This window comes from Crocodylus porosus, unplaced genomic scaffold (assembly GCF_001723895.1).
Source record: "Crocodylus porosus isolate Cpor-Errol unplaced genomic scaffold, CroPor_comp1, whole genome shotgun sequence".
Lineage (NCBI taxonomy): Eukaryota > Metazoa > Chordata > Crocodylia > Crocodylidae > Crocodylus > Crocodylus porosus.
In genome coordinates this window covers 196,625,252-196,649,297 of record NW_017728906.1, presented here as the reverse complement: position 1 = coordinate 196,649,297, position 24,046 = coordinate 196,625,252, and positions in this window count along the sequence as shown.

Here is a 24,046-nt window from a genome sequence, read left to right as displayed (position 1 = left end):
GAATCTACCTACCTGTCTGTCTTGCATCACTCAGCATTGGTGAGAATGCTTTGCAGGCAGCCACCCTGCACTGGTGAGACCACATCTGGAGTACTGCATCCAGTTTTGGGCCCCCTGCTACAGAAAGGATGTGGACAAGTTGGAGAGAGTCCAGAGGAGGGCGACAAAAATGGTTTGGGGGCTGGGGTGCATGACTTGTGAGGAGAGGCTGAGGGAACCGGGCTGATTTAGTTTGGAGAAGAGAAGACTGAGGGGATTTAATAGCAGCCTTCATCTCCCTGCAGGGTGGCTCCAAAGAGGATGGAGCTGGACTGTTCTCAGTGGGGGCAGATGACAGAACAAGGAGCAATGGTCTCAAGTTGCAGCAAGGGAAATATGGGTTAGATATTAAGAAAAACTATCTCACTAGGAGGGTAGTAAAGCACTGGAACAAGTTACCCAGAGAGGTTGTGGAGTCTCCATCCTTGGAGGTTTTTAATACCTGGCTAGACAAAGCCTTGGCTAGGATGATCTAATTGGGGATGGCCCTGATTTGAGCAGAGGGTTGGACTAGATGACTTCCTGAGGTCCCTTCCAACTCTAATTTTCTGTTTCTATTGCAGGACCTGAGTTTAACAAAAGTCCTGAGAGCAAAGAAATGACCTGCTGGGCTGGATCATTGGCTCCTCTAGATGCAATCTGTCCTCACTGCCTATCACGTTAATCACTGATTAGCTGAGGAGGCCACATACTCTCAAAGTGACTATCCAAATGGCATCACAGAGACCCATACAGATCTCTTAATCCTATCATATTGCTTAGTTTGGGCATGATTCAGAAACCCCAGGGCTTTTCTTTCCATTGACTTTGGATCAGTCCCTTTATGGGTAAAGTGAAGGCAGCCCTGTCAGCAGCACTTGGGATCCAAGAGTCATGCTCTCCTCATCACTGCTCTCTGTGATAAAGGTCTGCCCATGATGTACAGCTCTGAATAGCACCCAGCTCCCCGACATAGCTGGGCTGGCTCTACACTACTGGCAATGGCATAACACAGTAAACATGTATCATCATTATGAAAGTATGCAGTCATAACCTGGCGTTTCCACAACAGTCAAAAGGCAAGTGCCATTTATACCCTGCTCCTGCTTTTTACTTTGGAGAAGGCCAGTTGAGATTCACATCCCTTTTGCCCCTGCTATTTTGATGGCCATATAACAAAAACAACACCCCGCTCCCCAGGCAAGTCCCTCCTTGCAGACATCACCAAGCAGCCACTCCTGGTGGTGGGGAAGCCAAAGAGACACGGCTTTGCTTTGCTTTTTACTTTGAGTGTCTGAACAACAGACTGGTCAGAGATTTTTCTTTCCTCCTGAGGTTTTTGTATCAGTCCCTGATAAGCGCCTTCCCGGCAGAGAATGAGAACCAGTTGGCAGAGGGCTGGTGCCTGTTACACAACTGTGGCTGGACATGGGAACTGTGTTTGAACAAATGATTTGGGCTTTGATAACTGTGGCTGTGTCTGGCAGCTGCCTGCGGGCTTTGTGCTCTTCCTCTCTCCCTCCCCTTCAAAAGCAGCAATTAGCGGTGCAGGGCAGAACAGAAGCGCCCCTAAGTGCAGGAACTAGCACTCACAGGGACCTGCCAGTGCACACGATACAGCTGCAGTGACTGTCGTTCCAGCTTGAGCCCCCCCTCAGAGCTCCTGGCCATGCTCAGAAGAGGTGTGGACAAGCCCTAACATCCCTAATTAAGCATCTCTTTCCAAACTCTGGCCTAAGGGGTGGGGTGCAGTTCTCATGGCCCGGGGGCCCAGGGTTAAAAGGCAGGGGGTGGCAGGTGAGTTATTGATGTTATGTATTATTTCTCTGTTCCTTTAGTTAGTTTCCTATCTGTAAAATGGGCACACTATGTCTCTGCTATACCTGAGTCCTATCCCTGCATTTGGGCCAGCGGATCAAAACCGAATCCTGTTTGTCCTAATTCCCCTGAGTGCTCCCAGCTGGCCATACTGACCCTTCAGGGTAACTCCATCAGCTATGGTGGAATTACACTGGAAAGATATCCTTCTCATTGACTTCAAGAGGCCTATGCTCACAAGTAAGGCAAAGAGGATTTGACTCTAAAGCAGTCATTGGAAGATGCTGAGGGATTCCCAGAAAGGCCACTGCCTCCTTGCCTACAAACTTCCTGCTGCTGCCCTGTGAAGTCTGGGATGCAAAGCCACACAGGGCAATGGATTTGGAAAGCAAGTTACATCACCTGCTGACCCCCACCTCATTTGCCTCCTGCTTTTCCTCTGTCTTCCCATGATGCCCTTTATTTTGCCTCTTGCATAACGTCCAAAAAGATATTTGGGAGAGGATAAGGCCTGAGATTACTAGCTTGGCTGTTGTTCAGTTTCCAGATATGGGCCAGCCAGAGCACACCCAGCTTTATCTTGCCCCTCAAGGGTGCTTGCAGGGCTGGAATAAGGGTGATGGGAGAAGAAGTGAACTGAGAAGGGTCTCACAACCTGGGCTCAGTGTCACAGAGGCTTCTAGGCACTGAACAGAATTGGCTGGAAACAGTTGGTCAAGATTTCTGAATATGTTCCCTGTCTCAAATCAGTATGAAAAGCCAACGTCAAAAATATTTCAGGAGCCAATATCTGGAAATTAAAAAAAAAAACCCAAAAAACTTCTCGTCAGTTGAACCAATTAAAAGTGGATAACATCAAAACGTTTCATTTTGAAGTTTTGAATAATATCATCAGCCCAGGTTTGAAAAGAAAAGCCATTTCAAGTGGAAACTGGATGTTTTTCCATTTCACTTACTGAAACAAAACCCTGACACAATTTTGAAACTTTCTCCCAAAATGTTTGAATCGAAATATTTGTCCAAACTGGCTGTAGCCTGTGGAAAGTTTCAGTGTTGACAAAATGACATCTTAGAATAGAAAAATATTTAATTGGAAATTTCCCAACCAACCCGAGGTCCTGGGTGTTTCCAGAGGCACATAGTACAAGTAAGGATTATCAGCATTTCTCAAAAGCTTCTTAGTACCATACACGGTGGAAGTGGCAAGATCACAAAAGGTTACAGGAAAACAAATATGGATAGAAACAGAGATGGAAGAGAGGAATTGGAGGAACAGGGACACATTCTCTCTTCCCAATATACCCCCTTTTCTTCTAAAGAAACCCAGAGAAAGGCACTGATCCTGTTACGTGACAGAATCCTCTTGAGTACAACTGTTGCATTGAAAGAGTCTCATGAGCAGCAATGTTTCATGTGGTTTGTTGTCCATTGATTAATTTGAAATAATGAATAAAAAGGGAGAAATCATCACGAGGGACGTGATGTCAAAGCCCTGGGAAGTTTCTCATAGTGTCAGTGTTGCATAATGGATGGGGAGGCAGGGTTATCGTCCTGGGGGAAGGCTGCATAGGCTGGTTCATGCTTTGTGTGAAGGACTTGTAGCCCAGGAGCAATCCTGAGGCTTGTTCATCTTCAGTGAAAGGTTCACATATGGTTTTGTTGTCTTAGCACATAGCTGTTTCCACAGCAATCTGCTTAAAAGTAAGACACTGACTCCTGCCAAGATAGCACTGTTAATAAATAAAGAGGACAGCACTGTGAGACTTCTCTTCTGTTTCTCTTAGGTCCTGGGATTGAGGCAGTGGTTGGGACTTGAATAGTCTACATTAAACTTCTTGAGCCCTTCACAGATCCCCTGTGTGACCTTCAGAAAGTCATAGAAAGCCTGGATGATAAAAAAAAAACAACCCAGGTGTCAAACTCCCTGGACCACTACATACTTCAAACAGCTGTCCCTTAATTTCTCTCTGTCTCAGTTTCCTTCCTTTGTCTCTCTTATTAGAGGCCTCAGCTGAAGATAAGCACCCAATGGTGCTTTGCTCTTACTGTGCATAGTAAGAAATGGTCCCTGCTCTCACAGTTAAAATTTAAGTGAGATGGGGGGAAGGAGTGAAATGACATTGCTGTGGTCATGGAGTAGGTCAATGCCAGTGCTGAGAACAGAACTGGTGTTTCTTGCCTCCCAGTCTGGGCTGCTATAGCACAGTATCAACTCTTTATTGCAGAGACCCCCTTCTGCATCCATCTTCCACAGGCCATGATCCCAGATGAAACCTGTAGGTGCCACCACGACTGTAATGACATACAGGACTGTCCCCATTGGATTGCAATCCCTTGCCTCTTGCCTGCCAAGGCTTTATTGGCCTGAGGTGTTCATGTGGTGCTCACTCCAGTGCTGTGAGTATACCGAGTCTCCTAGGTCAGTACATTGGCTCCAACACGTCACTCAGCCCCTGCGATTAAGGACATTGTGCTACAGAGGCAGAAAAGGCAAGTTGAAAGCAGACCTGGTACAAGCTCAAATGGCCAAAGCAAAGCCAAGCTGCATGTTAAAATGCTCTACTCCTTGGGCACCACTGAGGTGGCTTAAGCATCACAAGCCACCTAATGACAGTAATTTATAGGGCTGATGAGACTCAGTTGCTGGGTGCAGGCACTGGGTTTAATGTCTATGCAAGACAAAGTACAGACAGTCCCTGCCCAAAGGTGCTTACAGTGTAAACAAGGCAGATGCAAAGCAGACGGGCTGATCTGAAGAGCCCAGAGGAGGGGCTGCCTAAGGTTTGTTTAAATGCTTATGGATATTATTGCCATCTCATTTCTCAGGAAGAAGCAAGTCTGTAGGAGGATCTGGAATGAGGCAGTGGGGGAGGAACTCTTAGCCCAAAGAGCCGCAGAAAGATGTAAAAAATACCACCCACTGGGATGCAGACCATTGCACAACAGAGAGGGCAAGAGCTGCCAAGCACGGTCCCTTTCTTATGAAATGTGCTAGGGGATGGTCCAAGTCCATGCAGCGTGTTGTGGAGTGGGCGGTTGGATTTGCAGTGGTGCTCACCCCTGTAGCTCCACTTCCCAGAATCACAGAGAGGCAGGGCTGGATGGGACCTCAGGAGGTAGTCTAGCCCAACCTCCTGCTCAAGGCAGGATCACCCCTAACTAAAGCATCCCAAACCCGGGGATGGGTTCTGAAGATGGAGATTGCACAGCCTCTCTAGGGAATCGGTTCCAGTGCAGATGGGTCTTCCCACTATTCAACATAAATCTCTCTTATTGCAATTTAAGACCATTGGTCCTTTGTCCTGTGCCTTGTAGCTACAGAGTATAGTCTATCTCCATCCTTTTTAAAACCACTTTTCAGGTACTTAGACTGTTATTCAGGCCAGCGTGGGGTCTGAGCCTGTGGTCTCAGGGAGCCAAGGGTCCAAACCTAACTGGGTCAGGACTTAGGCCAATTAAACTCCACATCCTACTTAAATGTCCAGGGGCATAGCAGTGGTGCTCACAGGACAGTGCCCTGGCTTTTGGAAGTCAAAACTCACCTTGGACATAAACTGCAAGGCCAAGGTGACCAGGAAGCTGGGTCCAGATTTAGGCCCTGAGTCCACTAACCAGGCCATAGGCATTTGAGGGCAATGAGAGAAGCTTCAGCCTTTTAAAAACTCACGTTACTCTTCGGTGAAATTCTCCTGGTGTTTCTTTGTATGCTGATGGTGTCCCAGCTACTGCACCACCACAAGACCTGCCCTTCGAAGACCACTAGCCATTGTACAACCACATCCCAGGCTGGCAAACCAACAGGCACTAAGAAGTTTCAGAGGTGGGGGGAAGAGGAAGGGTTTAAAGGGGTTAATTGAGTTTTCTCTGCACCATGTGCCATTCAGGGCCTGATGAATTAGCTCATTCAGTGCAGAAATCCTGGTCTCTTTTCCCCTTTTTCAGATCACCTGTAATTAAAATTGAGTCCTCTTTAAGTGGAATAATACGGGCCCAGCTCATTTATGTTGGCTGCGGTTCATCCCCAGAGGGCTTTCCCTGAAGTCTTATGGTTTGTGGAGACGCAGCATAGGGGGAAATTTCTTCCTTGATTTGGCAAAGAAGCAGTTACACATAGGGTGTACCCTCCTCCTGCAACATTTCAGGGAAAGAAACAAGGACAGGTCCAGGCTGAACACTTCCAGGCTCTAAAGTGAGCAAACATCCCATGAGTGGGTCAGAGGCAATCCCTCCCCTTATCAAGGGTTTGTTTACTAAAATCCAGCTCCCAAAGAGGCTTGAAATCAATGGCAATGCTTCATCGTGTTGACCGGTGTCAACACGAACAGCAAACACCAGCAGGAAATTACCTGCACTCTGGGAAACACATTGGGAAATGGAGATACCAAAAACCCAGCTGTAGAAAATGCAGTACTGTTGCCAGCATAGCAACAGCCCAAAATTTAGTTAGCACAACAGGCAAAGGGAGGAGATGTACAATGAACCCAAACCATAATGTTCTTTCTTTGGGAACAGGCACTGCTGAGAAATCAAGAACTAATTAGCCGCCACATGGAAGAACCAGGCCGGGCTCGTTCTTGCAAACCTGTGACGATTACAGATGTAATCTCAAAGTCAGGCTCTTAAGGGACCAGCCTGATCCTCCAGGCTCTGATGTGCCCATTACAAGACAGCTGTCCCTAAGCAGGAACCTGCTTACACTCCTCAGCCTGTGTCACCAGACCCCAAGCAGCAAATATCATCATGCCGACGCTTCAGCTTGCTTGTGGTTGGAGAGGGGAAGGGAACCAGCATCTCAGAGCTCTCTGCAGCTGCAGGTTTGTCTGAATTGGCCCCAGTTGAAATGCTCGTTATAGCTCTACCTGCACCGAATTGCAAGTTCTCAATGATATGCATGGGAAAGCATCTCAGAAGGTCACAGCACCGCGCCCCAAAGATACCCCTAGACCCTGGTACTCCGCCTGCTTCATCTGCAATAATGGTAACACCATGGCCACGACTGGTGACAACCCTATTCCCAGCCCTACTCAATAGTTCCCTTCAGCTGACAGCAGAAGGAAATGTCCAAGACAGGCAATTATCTCACAGACACCCTTCAAGACCCTAGACAGATGCCCTGAGGATACAGGGATGCAATACAGACATCAGGAGCTCTTCAGGGCTGGCTAGAAGCACGATGGCTGTAGCATGGTGGCTTCGTGAATCCATATCTCAGACCACATCGACTCCCCCTGACCTCAGGGAATCCAGCTCTCAGATGGGCTCTCAAATAAACAGAAACCTGCTGTCACCTTTCTCCAGCAGCGTTTGCTGCTCTCCCTTCTCCAGTGCCCAGAGGAGAGAGGACACGTGCAAGAGCAATCGGTGCTGAGACTCTTTGGAAAGGTTTGGGGAACAAAGGTTAAATGATGAACCGCACTTTCACTGGAGCAGCCTGCAGGGCACGGGTGACCTTATGCAGTAAACAGCATGCACAGCATAGGGGGATTAAAGAAAACCTGCAGTTTGCTCCTGGCAAGCACCCAGCAGTGAGAACATGGGCTAAGAGACAACCACAGCCACGGTGTGTTTGCTAGTTGAGCACACAAGTTGCTGTGCTGTGGATGACACTGCCACTGATGAGAGGGGTCAGGCCCTACTTACTGCCAAACAGGAGGATTTGCATTTTCCACAGCATCTTCTTCTGAAAGGTCTCGGAGTGTTTAGCACTCATTGATGACTCTCTCAAGTGAACCAATGGTAAAATAAGGAATAAAGTCCAGGAGCCCTACTTCCCCAACAGCTTGCACTGCCCTCCTGGCTCCAGGGCTCAAGTCTGGGAGGTGCTGAACAGATCTGCACTCCTGCCCCAGCAGAGGCTAGGATAATCTCTGAGATGCCCTAGCCTGCGTCTGGCAGCCTCAGGCCTGAATGCGCAGTAGCAGCAGCTGAGAAAGGCCAGAAGTCAGTGGAAATACCAGCTTGGTCGAAAACGGCTCCCATAGGGCCCAGGGTCATAGGTAGATAAAGGGGGTCTGTGCTTCCGGGAAATGCCCTCTCGTGGGGATTGTCACTGCAATGCAGAAAAGGCAAGGAAGTGAATCAAGGGCCTGATCTATCAATTAAAGAGCAAGGATAAAGGGAGACAGGCAGGATAAATAGTGAATACAGGGAAAAATAATATCAAGCTTCAGTTACACAGAGCACCTCACACCTGCTATAGCCACGGACATGACGCAGGGCTAAACGCATGAGCCCCTTGTTTCAACTCCATGGAGGGGCTCTTGCCTCAGGGTAAGGAAATTCCCTCTAAATGTTCCCTAAAATAGACGTTTTCCCTATGAACCTGGAGGCGAGGCATTGCTGGGATCTACTCGGAGTCCTCATGGCATTTCCAGTCCCTCAGACTGAAGAAGAAGATGCTTTTCAGAGGGATGAAGAGATGAGGCAACACAATAGTGACAGTTCTCCCCATACCTTTTTCCACATGCTTCTCTGTGGCTTTAAGGATGGCTTTCCTCTCTGCAAAAAATATAACTCGGTAACCTTGACCTGTTAGGAGCAAATCTGACACGTGCAAGAGCACAGACATACACAGAAACTGATATTTTCACGCTTCTGTGTATGTCTGTGCTTTATGCTACTGTGGAAGTATTGGTGTGTTCAGTTATGGTACTGCAAGAGTGATGTAGTCGTGATGGTCCATAAATTATGCAAGTGGCAAGGATTTCTTAAGGTGATACTTTTTACTGGACCCACGGTGTCATTGGGATAGAGTTAGACAAGGTCATACAACTATCCCAAGCTGGTCTAACTCTATGCTGGCTACACAGTCAGTCCAATAAAAGATATCAGCCTAGGAAATTCTTGCCTCTCACATATATTATGTTATTAATATCAGCCGCTGTGTGAATCACAGTCATAGGATTTAAGGCCCAAAGGGACCATTAGCTCATGTCCTTTGACCTACTGTAGAGCACAGGCCCTGATACTTCACCCAGTGACTTGCGTTGGATAAAGTTTATCTTCCAAAAAGGCATCCCCTCTTGATCCCAAGAGTGAAAGAGCCCACCCCTTTCCCTGGCAGTTCACCCCAATATCTAGTCACTGCCATTGAAAGGAGGAGTTTAAAGCCTTATTTCCAGTTTGAAATAAGTATTCCAGTATCCCACTATTTCCATAGTGTCTGGCTTCAGCCCCCAGACACGCGTTTTTGCAATGCCTTCCTCCGATTGAGGAGCCCCTTCAGTATCCAGTGTTTTCCTCCATGAAGGTACTTGGGTACCCTAGTCAATCCACTTCCCAGTTGTCTCCAATAACCTAAACAGAATGAGCTCTCTGCCCCTGAATCATTTCTGTGGTTCTTTCCTGCATCCCCTCCAACCTTTCCATGTTCATTTTAAAACAGAGGCACCACCGCTGCGCACAGTACCCAGCATTGGTCTCCCCAGCGCTGTGTATGTACGAAGGCAACACCATCATCCAACTCACTCAATTTATACCACGGCCCCTTTTGCCACACCATCATCCTGGGAGCTCAGGTTGGGTTGTTTGCCTGTTCTGACCTCCAGACACCTTTCAAGGTCACTGCTTTCTGGGAGACTGACTCTTCCTCGGTAGCTGTGGCCTGAAGTGCTCACTCCCGTATGGATACTCTACATGCAGTAAGTCGCATTTTGTTTAAACGGGACGGTCGATCTTCCAGAGTGGTCCAGACTGCACCGTTTCACCAGTCTCTATTTCGCCCACACATTTTTGCCGGCAGTGCCTTTATCTAGAAATCACGGAAATGTTAAATAGCCACAGGCCTAATCCTGATCCCTGCAGAACCCCCCACCCATTTGAAGAAGACTCATTTTGGGGATCAGTCAATAAAGCAGTTGTTGATATGCTCCATCTATACCCTGCACTGCAACTGGGACGCCGTGTGGTCAGAAAGCAAATGCCCTACATAAATCTAATTAAACGATCAACCAAACTGGCAATTTTAGCATGAATTCCAGCTTGACAAGCCCTGTTTTACATGAAGCCAGGTTCGCTAGCCTTGGCTGCTGTTAGCTGCATTGCCAAAGAGCCTGGGAGTCACCGACCAGGTAGCACTTGTGCTTTTTTGGCTGGAGGGGCAAGGGCTGTAGTCTTGAATTACTGCCACGAGGTGGTGCTATTGCACCACCTGGAAATCCCATGATGTTTGGGGGCAAAGCCTCTCTGTACCCGCCTTGTTTGCCCATGCCTGTGCTTGGTGCTGTACAGAACATGGAAGAAAAACACAGCCCCTGGTCCGAGAGTTGAAACCCTATGTAGTCCTTCTTCTATTCTTCATTCATAGACTCCTGTAGCTTGTCTATTATTCTGTCCAGGACTGATGTCAAGGTAACAACCAATCTGTTGTTACACAAGCCATCCTCACACACCCTTTTGTATAATGGCATGACACCAGCACTTCTCCAGTCTCCTGGAATTTCATCCCATCCCTCTCTTTCCCAGCCTTTGCCAAGCACTGATCTTCTCTGTCTCCTAATCCCTGGAGATGGGCGAGACTCAGCTCTTCAGAAGGAAGTGGAGTTACTTGCCTGAGTCAGCGTCTCAAAGGCTGCCAGGCAGGTCGAGTAGGCAGCACAAAGAAGGGGAAGCGTAGATTGGCACATCTCACTGCTGGCGCTTGGTGCATAGATATGCAGTGGTGAGGCAGTCTACTAATCATCTACTGTTGGCCTTTGCTTTCTGCAGGCAGAACAATGGCTCAGAGACACCTCGGGATCTTTACCTGGCCAGGGGCTGAGATCTTATGTCCACCCAAGCATCAAAGAAAAAAAAACCATGCTGCCTGGGCTCCTGGAACCAAACAGGGGCAGAGGCAGGGGCAGGGGCCAGCCTTTGCAAGCCTCGGTAAGGTGTAGTGTACATCCGAACGTCAGCTCAGCCCCTCTCCTCACCGGAGCAGGCCTTGGGCTGAAGTAAATGAAGGGTCACCAGTGACAGCACAGCTGATTAACACCACTGGGAAGTTGGCCCGTAACACTGAACCACTAAATAAGTATTAGGAACGCCTTAAACAAAACTGGGCCACATCCTCACCTGATCCAAACAGGAGCAACTCTCTAACCACTGCTGTTCTGATTTGGGCCAACAAAAGACCTGTCCCTTTTTGTTCCACGGGAATCCTGGCAGGCCACAGATCCATCTTGCAATACTATCAATCTTTGAAAAGCATTTCAGAAAGAGGTGGAGCCCCCCCTCCCCTCCCCTCCCCTCCTTCATGTATTATTGAAATCCCTGCTGGTTAATTTATTAAGGACATGCAGCACTTTGCATTAGATAGTGACCTCTTCCCTGACCCACTTAAACATGCTTCACTCAAACATAAACACATCAGAAGCACTGGAGCAAGAAAGAGGAAAGTGTCAGCAGGAAACGTCCTCGCTCTTGTCCTCAGCAGACAGCTTGAGGAAGGGAGCGCCGAGATTCACTGACCGAAATGGGAAAGGACAGGACGCCAGCTCGCATGCATGGAAGACGTGCTGGAAGCACTGTCTAAGCAGGAGAGGGAGGTGCTGGTACTCAGCCAGCAGGTAAAGATTTGCGAGGTCTTGGCTATAAAGCCCCTGTATGCACCACTCCTTTCCTTGTGTAGGGAAGAAATTCAGAGGGTACCTTACAAAGAGATAGCAGATGCTAGGCCTGGTATAGCCTGACCCCTGGGAGACTCTCAAGACATTCAGGTCCTTACAAGAACTAGAATAGGATAAAACTGGGATGTGACCACAGGGCCAGGAAGGAGCTGTTGACTTCTCTGGCTAAGTCTCTTAATGTCTCTGCCCCTCTGTTTCCCTCTCAGTCAAACCAGGACTCCAACCTTTTTCTCCTTCAAAGGCACGTTACAAAGATGCTGTTAGGTGTGTTTGCAAAACCCGCCGAGGATGGCAAAGTGCTGTGGTTGTTCCTGGATGGGAGGTGAATGATTTCTTTCCTTGATGGGCTGGGAATTATTTCACTGCTGGAGACATTTCTGTGAGCTGAAAGGTAGCAGAAGGCGTGAAGGAACCTGAACCTGCAGTTGAGACAGATGGATGGAGAAAATGCTGAGGTTTGCTGCAGCACAGATTAATCATTTCTCCAAGATGAGGATTGGGAAGGAGGTGGAGAAATTGGCAGCTGGTAGGAGAAGGGCTGGTGGAAAAGATGATTCTGAGATATATTTACAGTGTCAGATCATGTCTGGGGTGGGAACATAGTGTCTGGGTCAGGAAGGCCAGAAGAAAGCTGCATGGATGCTTGGGGTCTGCCCCACGGTCTCAGGCTTTATGGGGATGGCTACTGATCAGACCTCCAAAGGGAGCTTCAACCCCTGTCTCCTCTTCTGTAAGGGTTCAGTGCAAATACAACAGAGTTTATCAACCTTATGAGACTTGAAGCACCCCTCAGTAGACTCAAGGCACCTCTCAAAAATCCCAGTTTATTTTTCACTCTTTTTTTTAACTACAGAAAAATAATAGAGCTAGTCTTCTATTGAACTGAAAATCCACAGCAGGTCAGAATGGTTTTAACCCTATGGTTTCCTACAGGAAAATTCTGCGTTTATATAAATTCTGGCAAGGTTCTTCGAGTAGATGCGATATCTTTTATTAGACCGACTGAGGAGTTGGAAAAAAAGTTTTTCATTAGCTTTTGGGTGCAATCACCCTTCTTCCGACCCAAAAGCTTGCTAAGAACTTTCGTCCAACTACTCAGCTGGTCTAATAAAAGCTATCACGTCTACCCAAAGAACCGTGCCTGCCTATGTCCTTAGACCAACATGGCTACAACCAAAAACCCAGCATTTATGTTGCACATTCATTCTTGCACGCCTAACAAGTACGCACATTCATTCTTGCACGCCCCCAAAAGATCTTCAGGCAGAGACAAATCCTAGCCTGTATTTATGTGTACTTCACTTGTCTGCTTATCTCCTCGGACCTTGCAGCACCCTAGAGTGTCCCAGCACCCTGGTTGAGAATCACTGATCTAGGGAGTTTGCCTCGGCCCCGCTCGCCGATCTTCTAGAAGAGCACCCTTTTCAACAGCAGTGCTGGGCTCTACAGAGATCTACATGAAATGACCTAGCTGCCTCAGCCCCGCTTCAGATGGCCAGAAATGTCCCTCATGAGAAGTCACCAACTCTGTTGGCATAACTACAGCCGCTGCAGCAGTGATGCTCAACCAGGGTGCCACGGCACCGTGGGGTGGCACCAGATCCTTTAAGGGTACCACAGGATGCCACATAATATTAGTACTGCTAGATGCACAGATGTGATTCACACATTGATAGATTAACACCATTAACATCACAGATTTCAAACAGACCTGCTGTGGCCTTTCTGAGACTTCTGCAACAGAAGAATTCCTCTATTACTTTTCTGCGGTCAAGAAACGAGTGACAGGTATGAGCCGGCTTTTGCCAAGAGGTGCCTTGAGTCTAAAAAGGTTGAGAACCACTGCTCTGTAGACTTCCTAAGGAAGAAGAGCTTCCCCTGAGGTTCACCTTCCACTACGGTCCAGGACAAAATGCCTGGGGATGACCGAAGAAGCTATAAGCAGTGGTGTTACGCCCACGGATGAGCCTGGAAAGAGGGTAAAGGTGTAAGAAGTGGAAAACAGGAGGGAAGCATGCTGATTTCTACAATGAAGTGCCCTTTCAAGCAAGGAATGCTCAAGTGGTTTCTGCAGCTGAGTAAACAGATCAAAGCTGAAACCCATTTTAGATCCCTCCCTTGTCCACGCACATCCGTGCCCCCTCCCACAAGAGAGCAGGAGCAATGATAGGTTTGCTAGGATCCTTCTCCAGACCAGAGACCTGGAGAACGCCTGTTCTGGTTGTTGAGGGTGGTTTGTCTGTGTGTGTGGTGGTAGGGGGAGGTTAGATGGAACCCATATGCATTTGTATTGCACCTATGAAAACCCAGGGAAGCAGAGGAAAGGGCTGGCAATCTCCCTTTGAAGCCAGGGAAGAAGTAACCGTGAAGGGATGTTCTTCCTGTCTCTACATCCCCTTAGCAAGCCACATGTGCAGGTTGGGGAGAGGTTACACCTGCTGGTGGGACCGCCTCTGCACCATAACCGGCCACTGGTTGGGAGCATGGCTATTCCTGGAATTGAGCCTATAGACAAGGGTTATCCCAACCTTTAGCCTCCCAATAATGCAGGACTTGGCATGCTAAAATTGACAGGCCTTGAGGAAAAGCTGGAAGAAAAGCCTGTGATCTCCAGGAGCCACAGAATTTGTGCCAACAACATGTAGGCAATTGCTTTTGTTCAGCCTTAGTGAGAAAAAAGACAAGAGGGCAGGGCTGAGGAAGGGCTTGTAAATCCCTCGCCAGACAACCCACACACTTACAAGGAGAGCAGGCACCGAGCTCCACAGCAGCTGTAGATGCAAGATCCAGCTGTGCCACGTGGCCTTGCATGGATATAAGGTCAGGAGGGCAGACTTCTTCCCGAAGTCAACGGAGTAAGGCAAAGGCCAGAGGACAGATGCGCTTTCCAATGGCGGCTTGACTTTCCCTACGGCGCTCCTATTCTTGCCATGTCAGTGTCTCAATGCTGCATTCAGGTCTGGATGCCTCAATCAGACAGCGATGTCAATAAACAAGAGGAATCCAAAGAAGAGCAAAACAAAATATCATTAAGGAGCTAGAGAGGCTCATTTCTGAGATAATGTGTTTAGCTTGGCTAACAGGGACATGATAACTGCCTGCAAGCATTAGGAGGGTGTAAACAGCAAGGACAGAGAAAAATTCTCTGGGGCAGTGCCAGGAACCAGAAGGAAAAATAACTGGGTGAAAGTGAGCAGAATTCAGGATGAGGACCCAGACACATTTCCACTGTGCTCACCTGAAACGATCTTTCTTTCAAAACTGTGGACAAACCCAAAAAAGCTTGGACCGTAACCCCCCGTGGCATGATGGCAACTTCACATGTCCCTGGCCTAAATACTTCTTACTAAGCATCAAATAATTGCTTATTAAAAGAGAAGACTTAAATTGGGAATTGTTGCCTGTCTTTTAATAGTTGGCAGAACTGGAAATAAATCCTATTGAGCCTGGAAAAGCCTTTGGCCTCATGCTCACAAACACCCCTGCCTTTTATAGCAGAACTAAATATTTGGTTTCTATAGCTATTATGGTAAGTACCCAGTGGTCTTTATTTTTCATCTGCATAATGTTTGTTTGAATAGCAGGGTACAGTTTGCTGGGACAGAAAGGGAGTCTGGGCTGGTTGGGAATATTAAAAATAAATCAGTGAACAGCAAGAAAACCTCATTGCAAACATCCCATGCAGACAAGCTTTGGAAAGGCTGGACTGTAAATCTGATTTCACTGTTTAATGCTGCCCGGAGTTGCACTGAGTGAGAAAAGGGCAAGGGACCAAAGAACTGCTAATATAATGATGAAGCTCTGCCCTGCTAATCTGATGTTCTCAAAGCACTTCGAAAACATTAATCATTCTCCCAGTGGGGTAGGTGGGCACATTATCCCTGCTCGGCAGCACACTGAGGCCCAAGGAGGTGAACTGATTGGCTTAAGGCATACAGCAAGTTAGCTGTGCGTGGCCAAGCTGAGACCCCAGAACATGGCTGATGGACATACGCGGATGGGGATGCTCCACTAAGTAGTTTTCCCAGTCTTTGTGGGATTCCCTTCCATCCTACCTTAGGTGACCTCTTTGGAGCAACACTGCTTAGGAGCTCAGAGCTAACCTGCAAAGACTTTAGGATCAAACAAGGAGATACCCAACCTCTGGGCTGGAGGGGCTTTACCATGGGACGTGGGTCTGGTTCGTGACATCTGTGGTTCAGCCCAAACAGAAGGCTTACTCCCCGAGCCAGCAGGTTTTGGATGCATCTTTCAAGCCTGGATACATTCAGAAAGGTCAGCCTTTGCACAAAGTGAAGCAGATTTCTATGACGTCTTAGCCAGGGACTGTGATCTCGGCAGCTCTCCTTTACCCGCAGCTCCCTCCAGAGCAGACATCAGAGTGTGTCTACTGATATGGAACGTGAACAGCTCTGGCTTGAGGGGCAAGTCGAAATTGTTTCATACGAAGCAGAGCAGCAATACCAATCTCCCAGGAACTCGCCTTTCAAAGGGCGTATTTATCTTTCTGACAGCAGCACTCAGTAAAGCTCTGTTGTTCAGATCTTATAAATCAGACCTCAGTCCTCCAACGTTCACTCATTCCTGATGGAGGGAGGAGGAAATGAAAGGCGAGTTGCAAGGCTCTGATTTTTTTTTTCCTAGCCACTTACAGTTTATTTTAAATCAATTATCCCAGTTAGCACAGAAGTGGTTTGAATTGCCTTAGCGTCCTTAGAAAAGAGAGCTTACAGACAGAAATGCAGATACAGGTGGAAGCAAGCCCAAGAAATCAGCTCTGATGTTCCTATTTCACAACATCCTGCCCTTTGGATCTGTTCAGACAGTGACAGAGGTACGATTCGAGGCTTCTAGCTCCCGTTTTGCTGTCTACCTGCACTGTCCACCGCTCTGTGAGTAGTCTGTGGAGGTGGCAGGCAAGAGGCGTCCAGTTCTCTGCTCATGCAGTTGAGGTGAGCTTCTTAGCAAACCTCCTGTTTTACTTTGGGAGTCTTCATTCATTATTAATCCAGGCATTAATTAATTATAATTTGTGCAGGTGGGAAACTGCCATTTTAAAAGGAGGGCTGGATTGCTTGCATGCCAATTTCCAAACCCAGCTACATGCAAAGAAGTGATGTCACTTGTCTGATATCCAGCTGCCTTCAACCGCCCCGTCCAAATAACAGTGGGGAAAAGCCTCTGGGAGTGCTCCAGAGCAGGGCACAGACACGTGCCTCTGGAGGGTTAGTGAGTTATTTTAACGAGTTTGTCAACATATACCCAGAGGCCAACTACAACTTATAAGGCAACTCCTGTAGTCACTCTCTAAATGCACATTTGAGCAGGGAGGCACAACATATTCCAAAAATAGCTATATAAAGCTAAGAGAAAGTCACCTCCAAACTGAAAGGCATTTAGTTTAGACTGGATATAAAAGGGTGAATTGTCAATTAAATTGTCCCTAAGGGTGGGGGAAAAAAAGTTTCTGCATGACTCATGTAGTATGGACCTTTGACCACATTGATGGGGAGGTCTTGAATTATCCAGGCCTGAATCTTTAGTGAAAACTGAACAATTGTATGGGGGAACAAAATCTATTTATGACCAGACACTCCCATCAGCTGGGCTGAGACCTGCTCACAGGTCTGGAAGGAGTGGACAGGGGCAGTCTGCTAGTAAGAGCACGTGGTAGGCAAACACAGGAACAAGGCAATTACTGATAAAGGTGGATTCATAGATTTCATAGACATCAGGGCTGGAAGAGACCTCACAAGATCATCGGGTCCAGTCCCCTGCCTAAAGAGCAAGTAGTCAGCAGGGGTCAAATGATCCCAGCAAGATTGGCATCCAAGTGTTTCTTAAAGGAATCCAGAGCAGGTGCTTGCACCACCTCGGGGGGGGGGGTGTTATTCCAGGTCCTGGGGACTTGGACAGTAAAGAAGTTTTTCCTTATGCCCAACCTAAAACGGTTTTCCAAGAGTTTGTGACCACTGGACCTCGTCTTCCCATGAGGTGCTCTGGTGAACAGTCGTTCTCCCAGTTCCCGGTGCACACCCCTTATATACTTACTTATAGGCTGCAACCAAGTCACTCCCGAGCCTGCGCTTCTCCAGGCTGAAGAGCGCCGTGTCTCTCAGCCTCTCCTCATAAGGCCTGCTCTCTTGACCTCTAATCATGCATGTGGCTCTCCTCTGGACTCTCTCGAGCTTCTCCACATCCTTTTTGAATTGCGGAGCCCAGTACTTGGGCTGTGGTTTCACCAAGGCCAAGTAAAATGGGAGGATGACTTTTCAGGTCTTGTTTGAGATGCATCAGAAGATGCAAGCCAGAGTTTTGTTTGCTTTGCCAGCTCCAGTGTCACATTGGTGGCTCATGTTCATCTTGTGGTCAATCATGACCCCCAAATCTTTTTTGGATGCAGTGCTAGCTAGCATAGCACTGCTGAGCCTATAAGTATGGTGCAGGCTCTTTCTCCCACATCATCTATCATTGTTTCCTCCCTCCACTGGGGTTGGTGTCTGCTGAACAGGCTGGTCTCTGAAGCCTTCCTGAATAGAAAGGACCACAGTAAGTCTCAAGGGTGTGCGCACGGCTGTATCAGATCTCTTGAGCTTCTCTCAAGCAGGATCTGGGCTACAACATCAGCAATCCAGGAGGAGAGTAAAACTCACTCAAGACCCAACATGGCTAATACAGGAGGCAGCACGGTTTTTGAAGGCCTGGAGATCTGGAGTCTATTCCTCGGCTTGACACTGACCTGTTGGGTGACTTTGGATAAGTCACCTCAGCTCTCTGTGCCTCTGTTTCGCCCCTCCACCTTGTGTCTCACATAGCCCATTAAATCCTTTGGGATGGGGACTGCCTGTTCCTGCATGCCATTGTGTACAATGCCCAGTCACCACTGGGCATTCGGTACCACCATCTCTTGGGGCTGTTAATACAAGGAAGATAATAGCAATAGATCTGGATCTGAATTGGGGCAATGCAAAATGAAAAGACACGTGGATGAGATTTCCTGCCTCTGGTGGAAAAGCAGGTGTCATAGGACTGTGAGCTCCTTCTCAGAGAAGTTCCTCTCGATGGAGAGCCCTGAGCACGTAGGTGACAACACTCAGGCATGATGGGAGGAGAATGAGAACAGGACAGAAGTTGGCTGCTCAGAAAAGAGACATGGGAGAAAAGCATATTTAAAAAATGCCCCATGTATATTTACCAGAAGTATCATGACTAAACACACCAACTCTATGTCTGCCCGAGGTCTACTAACAGCACACAGGCTGCAGAGCGTCTTGGAAGAGGTAGGTAACTGAAGATCATCTCACAGCCAGGCAGGCTGAAGGACAAAGAAGGGAAGTGTCTTACCCTCGTAGAAGCTGAGTCAGGACTAAAAGCCAGGACTCCTCACTCCTGTGCTTTGAGCATTCACCTTGAGGCCAGAATTCGAAAAACGAAGAGCCTGAATCTCGGCGCCCAAATCCAGAGGGAGGTGAGAGCTCTGAAGCGGTCTAAGGGACCTGGGGAGTCTGATTTCTTTGAACAGCCCAGCTTCAGGCCCCTAATAAGCAAGGGCTTCAAACTGAATAGGAAAAATGGGGATATTCAGGATGCAACTGCTGTGAAATTATAAAAACGTGGGCATCATGCAATTCACTTCCTAAACTGCATCAGAAGCAGCCTTTCCATGGACATTCAATGGACACATCCCTTTGAAAACCCCACCCTGAGAAAGTGGTTGAGCTCATACAGCTTCTCTTCCTTTACGTTTTCGCTCACGGTGACCCATCCCTCCTAACACTACAATGGAGAATGGAGAATAGCTCTCCCGAGTCCAGCATCATCACATGGAATCCATCCCCTCACAATGGCTTTCTTTCCCCTTCATCCAACCTTGTACAATGCAACGCTATTCATGAGGGCTCTCCGAGGCTCCGAGACCTTCTCTGGCTATGAAAGAGCCTTTGAGTGGGTGGTATGCACTTGTGTCAGGAGCTAATGAGGCTCTGAAGAACTGGCCTCTTGAAGGTTCTTCTGCCTTTGAACAAATTAAAAGCAACAACAAGGAAGATATTTTAGGTCTGGGGATTTTTTTTTTGTTTCTGATTTGCATTCCCTGCATATGTCTCATCACTAGTTTCATAAAGCCAAGCTTGCCTCAGAGTATCGACGTTGTAATATTTACTGGTACAGATCTTTTTATCATGTGGCACTGGCATACAGTAAATAGCTTCTGTGATTTTATTACATCCTTCGAATATAGATGCAGTTCAAAGCAGCCATGTGCCATCCTAGGACAAAAACTCTTGTGCAGAAGAAATGCCTTCTCAGAAGTGAACATCTAAATTCATTGCCAGCCCTGCTCATGCCTTTCTCTCTGTCTGCTGTTGAGCTATCACTCATTTTTATAAGAACAATTTGTACCTAATCGCAAAGCACTTTACAAATATTAATTAAGCCTCACAATACTGTTTATGGCACATAAGGACTGTTAAGTGCAAATCTGAAGCACAGGAAGATGATGAGTTGACCAAAGTTACCAGTTCCAAAAGCAGCTACTTACCTGATTTCTCAGATCTAACTATATTTGAGGAAACCACTGAGCCTTTGAATGGGAACCCCTAATAAGTGGGTATATAGAGACATCAATGGTCTCTAGTGTGGCCACAGCGGTCTCTAGTGTGGCCGATGTGAGGTATTGATACACATAGGTACCATATAAAGTACACGTTCACCAACTTTCTGACCCTTTCTGGATAGAGCAGGATCTAAATCTACATTATAATACTACTAATAACAATCTTCTGCTCTATTTCTGATTGGGGCTGGAGTTCTTTCCATTCAGAGTCCCTTTTTAAGACACACTTCCAAGTGAACAGCCCTATTTAACATATATCAGAAGTCATACATTTGCTTAACAAGTACAACACCAGACTGCCTACACCACATCTTTCCCATTGGTATATATGTCCATGGTACACAGCCATGGGGCCCCATCAAGTGTGTCCAGACAAGCATGCACATGTGGTTTGTGACATCCCAAACTCATCTGCATGCATCTGTATGCACTGCACATGCAGGCATTTGCCATGCGGCTAATTCACAGCATGGTGAGGTTTTTTGACACTGGGAGTTCCTACTGTCAAAAAAACCTGAGCCATAAAAAGCAGTGCAGAGCACATGGTAGCAGCATGTACTGCCCACACTGGAGCCTGGTTGGCCAGAGCAATGTTTTGGCTGCTAGAGGCCCCCAGTACCCCAGGTAGGGCTGCTGGGGCCAGCCCAGGTGCTGGCTCCAGCCTCCCATACCCCACCCGGGGTAACTTGCTGCATGCCAGAGCACGTGTGCAGAAGCATTCCCCAGGGACAACTAGCAGCGGTATAAATATGTGGCAGTGCTATTTGTCCCCGGGGAACGCATGTTACTATTCGTGGGGACACGCCCATCATGGGTTAGTCTGTAATGTGTCTAGATAAGGCATGTAAGTGGGAAAAATCATGGAAGCACAATTTATCAGGGATTTTTTTAAAGGAAAGATCTTGCTTAAATGGAAAATTTCAAAGAGTAAATTTAACTGTGCAACTGATATTACACAGATTTTGCACTTGGTTTCATGGTTAATAATGCCAGCTACACTATGTAACTGCCACATGAAAATAAAGCCATCGGGGGTTAGTGGCTGGTGGGGATCACATCAAATGGTTAGATCTTTACCTGGTGTAACTCGATTGGCTTCCAGAGAGCTACATGGATCTACACCAGCTGAAGAGCTGGTCCAGATACTTCAAAAACAATGAACAGGGTAGGAATGCACAATAAAAAACGCATCTCTGACATGCATATCAGCTGCAACAAGGATTTATTTCAAGCCCATCTGCAAGGATGCAAGTCCCTTCCTTCCAACCTACTTTTGTGGTGGTGCCTACAAATCAATACTCTATCTAGCGCTGGTTTGAATCTTGTCAACAGCAACTACTGAGACTACTCAGAGTAAACACTAACTAAGTAAATGAATGACATAAAGACAGTCCCTGTTCCAGAGAGCTCACCGCATGGGATGGACAGGACTCAGCAGGTGGACAACACTCAAAGGGTTAATACACTGTTGTTATTACCTTATTCCCTATACCTGTAAGTATTGTCTACCTCCTGAGACCTTACCATCCCGTGTTGTGAGCTCTTTTGGACTCTGTTGTACTCATCTGCTCAGTGCCTACTGTGATGGGTCAGACTGGAGCCTGTATGCGCAACCATAACACAAAAACATGAATGAAACAGGGTGGGAAATGGGAAATGTAGAGTTATATCCTGACCCCACTGGCTCCAGTCAGGGTTACATGGCTGCGATTGTGATTGTCCCTGAAATACTGCCACAAATGTACCTGTATCCCATAGAGGTACCCAAGAGCTTGCAATATTCTCCAATTGTTTCAACAGGAAACAACTGAAATGCCAGAATTTAAGGATGCGTAAATGCTTGCTCCTTACTCACCACCCCCAATCCTATTTCAAACTAATGTACCTTCAACCCATCCTGAGTCTAGCGGTCCATCAAGCTAGCCTGGGTAAGACACACCAGCTTCTGTAGGCAATGCCACACAAGGGAGCATCCGAAGCAGCTGCCTCCGATTTCCCCAGTTCATACGACATGGGGTGGGTCAAATAGGGACAACACTTGGCAAGCGTCCAGGGCAAGGCTCAGACTCGTGTCTGTAGCAGTAGGGAATCACAGTAACCAAACTGCTCCCCCCGTCCCATTGTTGTATAAGGTGGCGCATGGAGATCTGACAGCTTGCCCAAATCAGAGGCTGTAATTTGGAAGTGCACAGTTCTCCTACATTTACTTTATCCTGCTTAAAAAATAAACCACAACAAAACAACAGAGTGGGGCCCATGCAGCATCCATTGAACCCTGAATTGCTAATGCTCCAAAAGTTCAGTGTGCTCAGAGTTGGAAGTGCACAGGAACAGCGAGGTGGGATCTGAACTAAGGGCCAAAAGTGTATTTCCATCCTGGACAGTAGCCACTGCCCAGTGCTTTGGCAGATGGGTAAGAGTCCCCATAATGAACAACAGGGGAATACTTACAGGGAAAGTTATCTCCTAACCCCAGGTGTTCCTTGGTTTGTGCCCTGAAAGGTGAGGGTTTTTTAAATCTCCTTTCTATTATATAACCTTCCAAATCGACTAGACTGATACACTAGACAGGTTTAAAGATCATAATTCTTCCAATTCACTAGTACAAAGTGGGGATGCATGTTATTCACAGAGAGGTGCAATTCCTTGGGAATCTTGCTAGCTTCTTGGCTTCAGTAATAACTGATGGCAAAGAGTCCCAGAGCACTGGAGCAGCTGATAAGCAGTGGCAGAAGGCAGGGCAGGGTGGCACCTTGGAGACCAAGTGGCTCAGAGAAGCCTGAGCTTTCATAGGCAACAGCTCAGCTCATCAGATGCTGTGAAAGCAGCTCTCATAGGAACTGGAAGGGCTGCCTGGATTTCAAGTCAAGGGCTACTGGAAGCAAAGGCTCTGACATGGTAGTAGGTCAGGTTTCCGGCTGGATCAAGGAAAGCCATCAAGCCATGTAACAACAGGGCCTTCCTCTCCCTTAGGACCCTGGATTCATGGTCCTGGCCACAATCCGGCCCCAGTGATCTGCCTAAGCTCTCTTTATCTGGCTAACACCCTGACCCCGATTACTTAAAGCTGCCTAGCACCGCACACGTAGGGTGGAAGTGGTTCCACCGTTCTTTGCCTCCTCATTTTCCCCCTCTGTCCTCAAAAACTGGGAGTGGAAACTTCTTTTGCCCCTTAAAAAAGGCAAAGCACTTTGCACCACTCACTATTATAGAAACATCTCTGGCTTTCATCCTGTATTATTTTTCTCTGATGCTTTCCCTTCCTGCCAAGCCCTGGGAATAGCAACATGCCTCTAAGAGTGAAAGTGTGTCTATACATGTACTCAAGAATGGGGGAGTGTTTTAATTAGAGCAGCTCCAGGACAGCCACTCTAATTAAAATGCTGCAGCGTCATGTGTATTCAGCGTCTCACATTTCAAAATAGGAACGGGGGCACTTTAACTAAAGCTCGTTCGATGAGCTCCATTTTGAAAGATGGGATGCTGAATACATGTGCTACTGTGGCACGCTGGATTAATCGAGCTTGAGGTCCAATTAGGATGCATCAGAGCATGTGCATAGGCACCCAAAGTGTCTGTGCAGACAAAGGCCTGAAAGGGGCAGGATCTGAAAGCAGGGGTTGGTTCTCATCTCGCTGATGCCAAGACTACGTCTGCCCCCCACTTCTGTTGCATGTGGAGGAGCAGCTCCTTCCTTACTCTGGCAGGACAGAAGAGTCAGGCTTTGAGTGTCATAGCCGGCCATCTCTCATCAGTGCCAGAGGGCACAAAAACATGCCCTGATGTCCTGCCATCTTGCAGTACTTGTTCCACTACACCCCATCCTCTGGTCACGGCACTGAAGGCAGTGGCAAAGTTTGCCAGCATCTGCATGGCTGGACAGGGCACCAAAGGAGGTTGGTTTTGTCCCCAGCTATTGGTATGACCCCAGAATCACTCCTGCCCTATCCTGTCTCTACGGTGCTGTGTGCAAGGCCAGTCTTAGCGC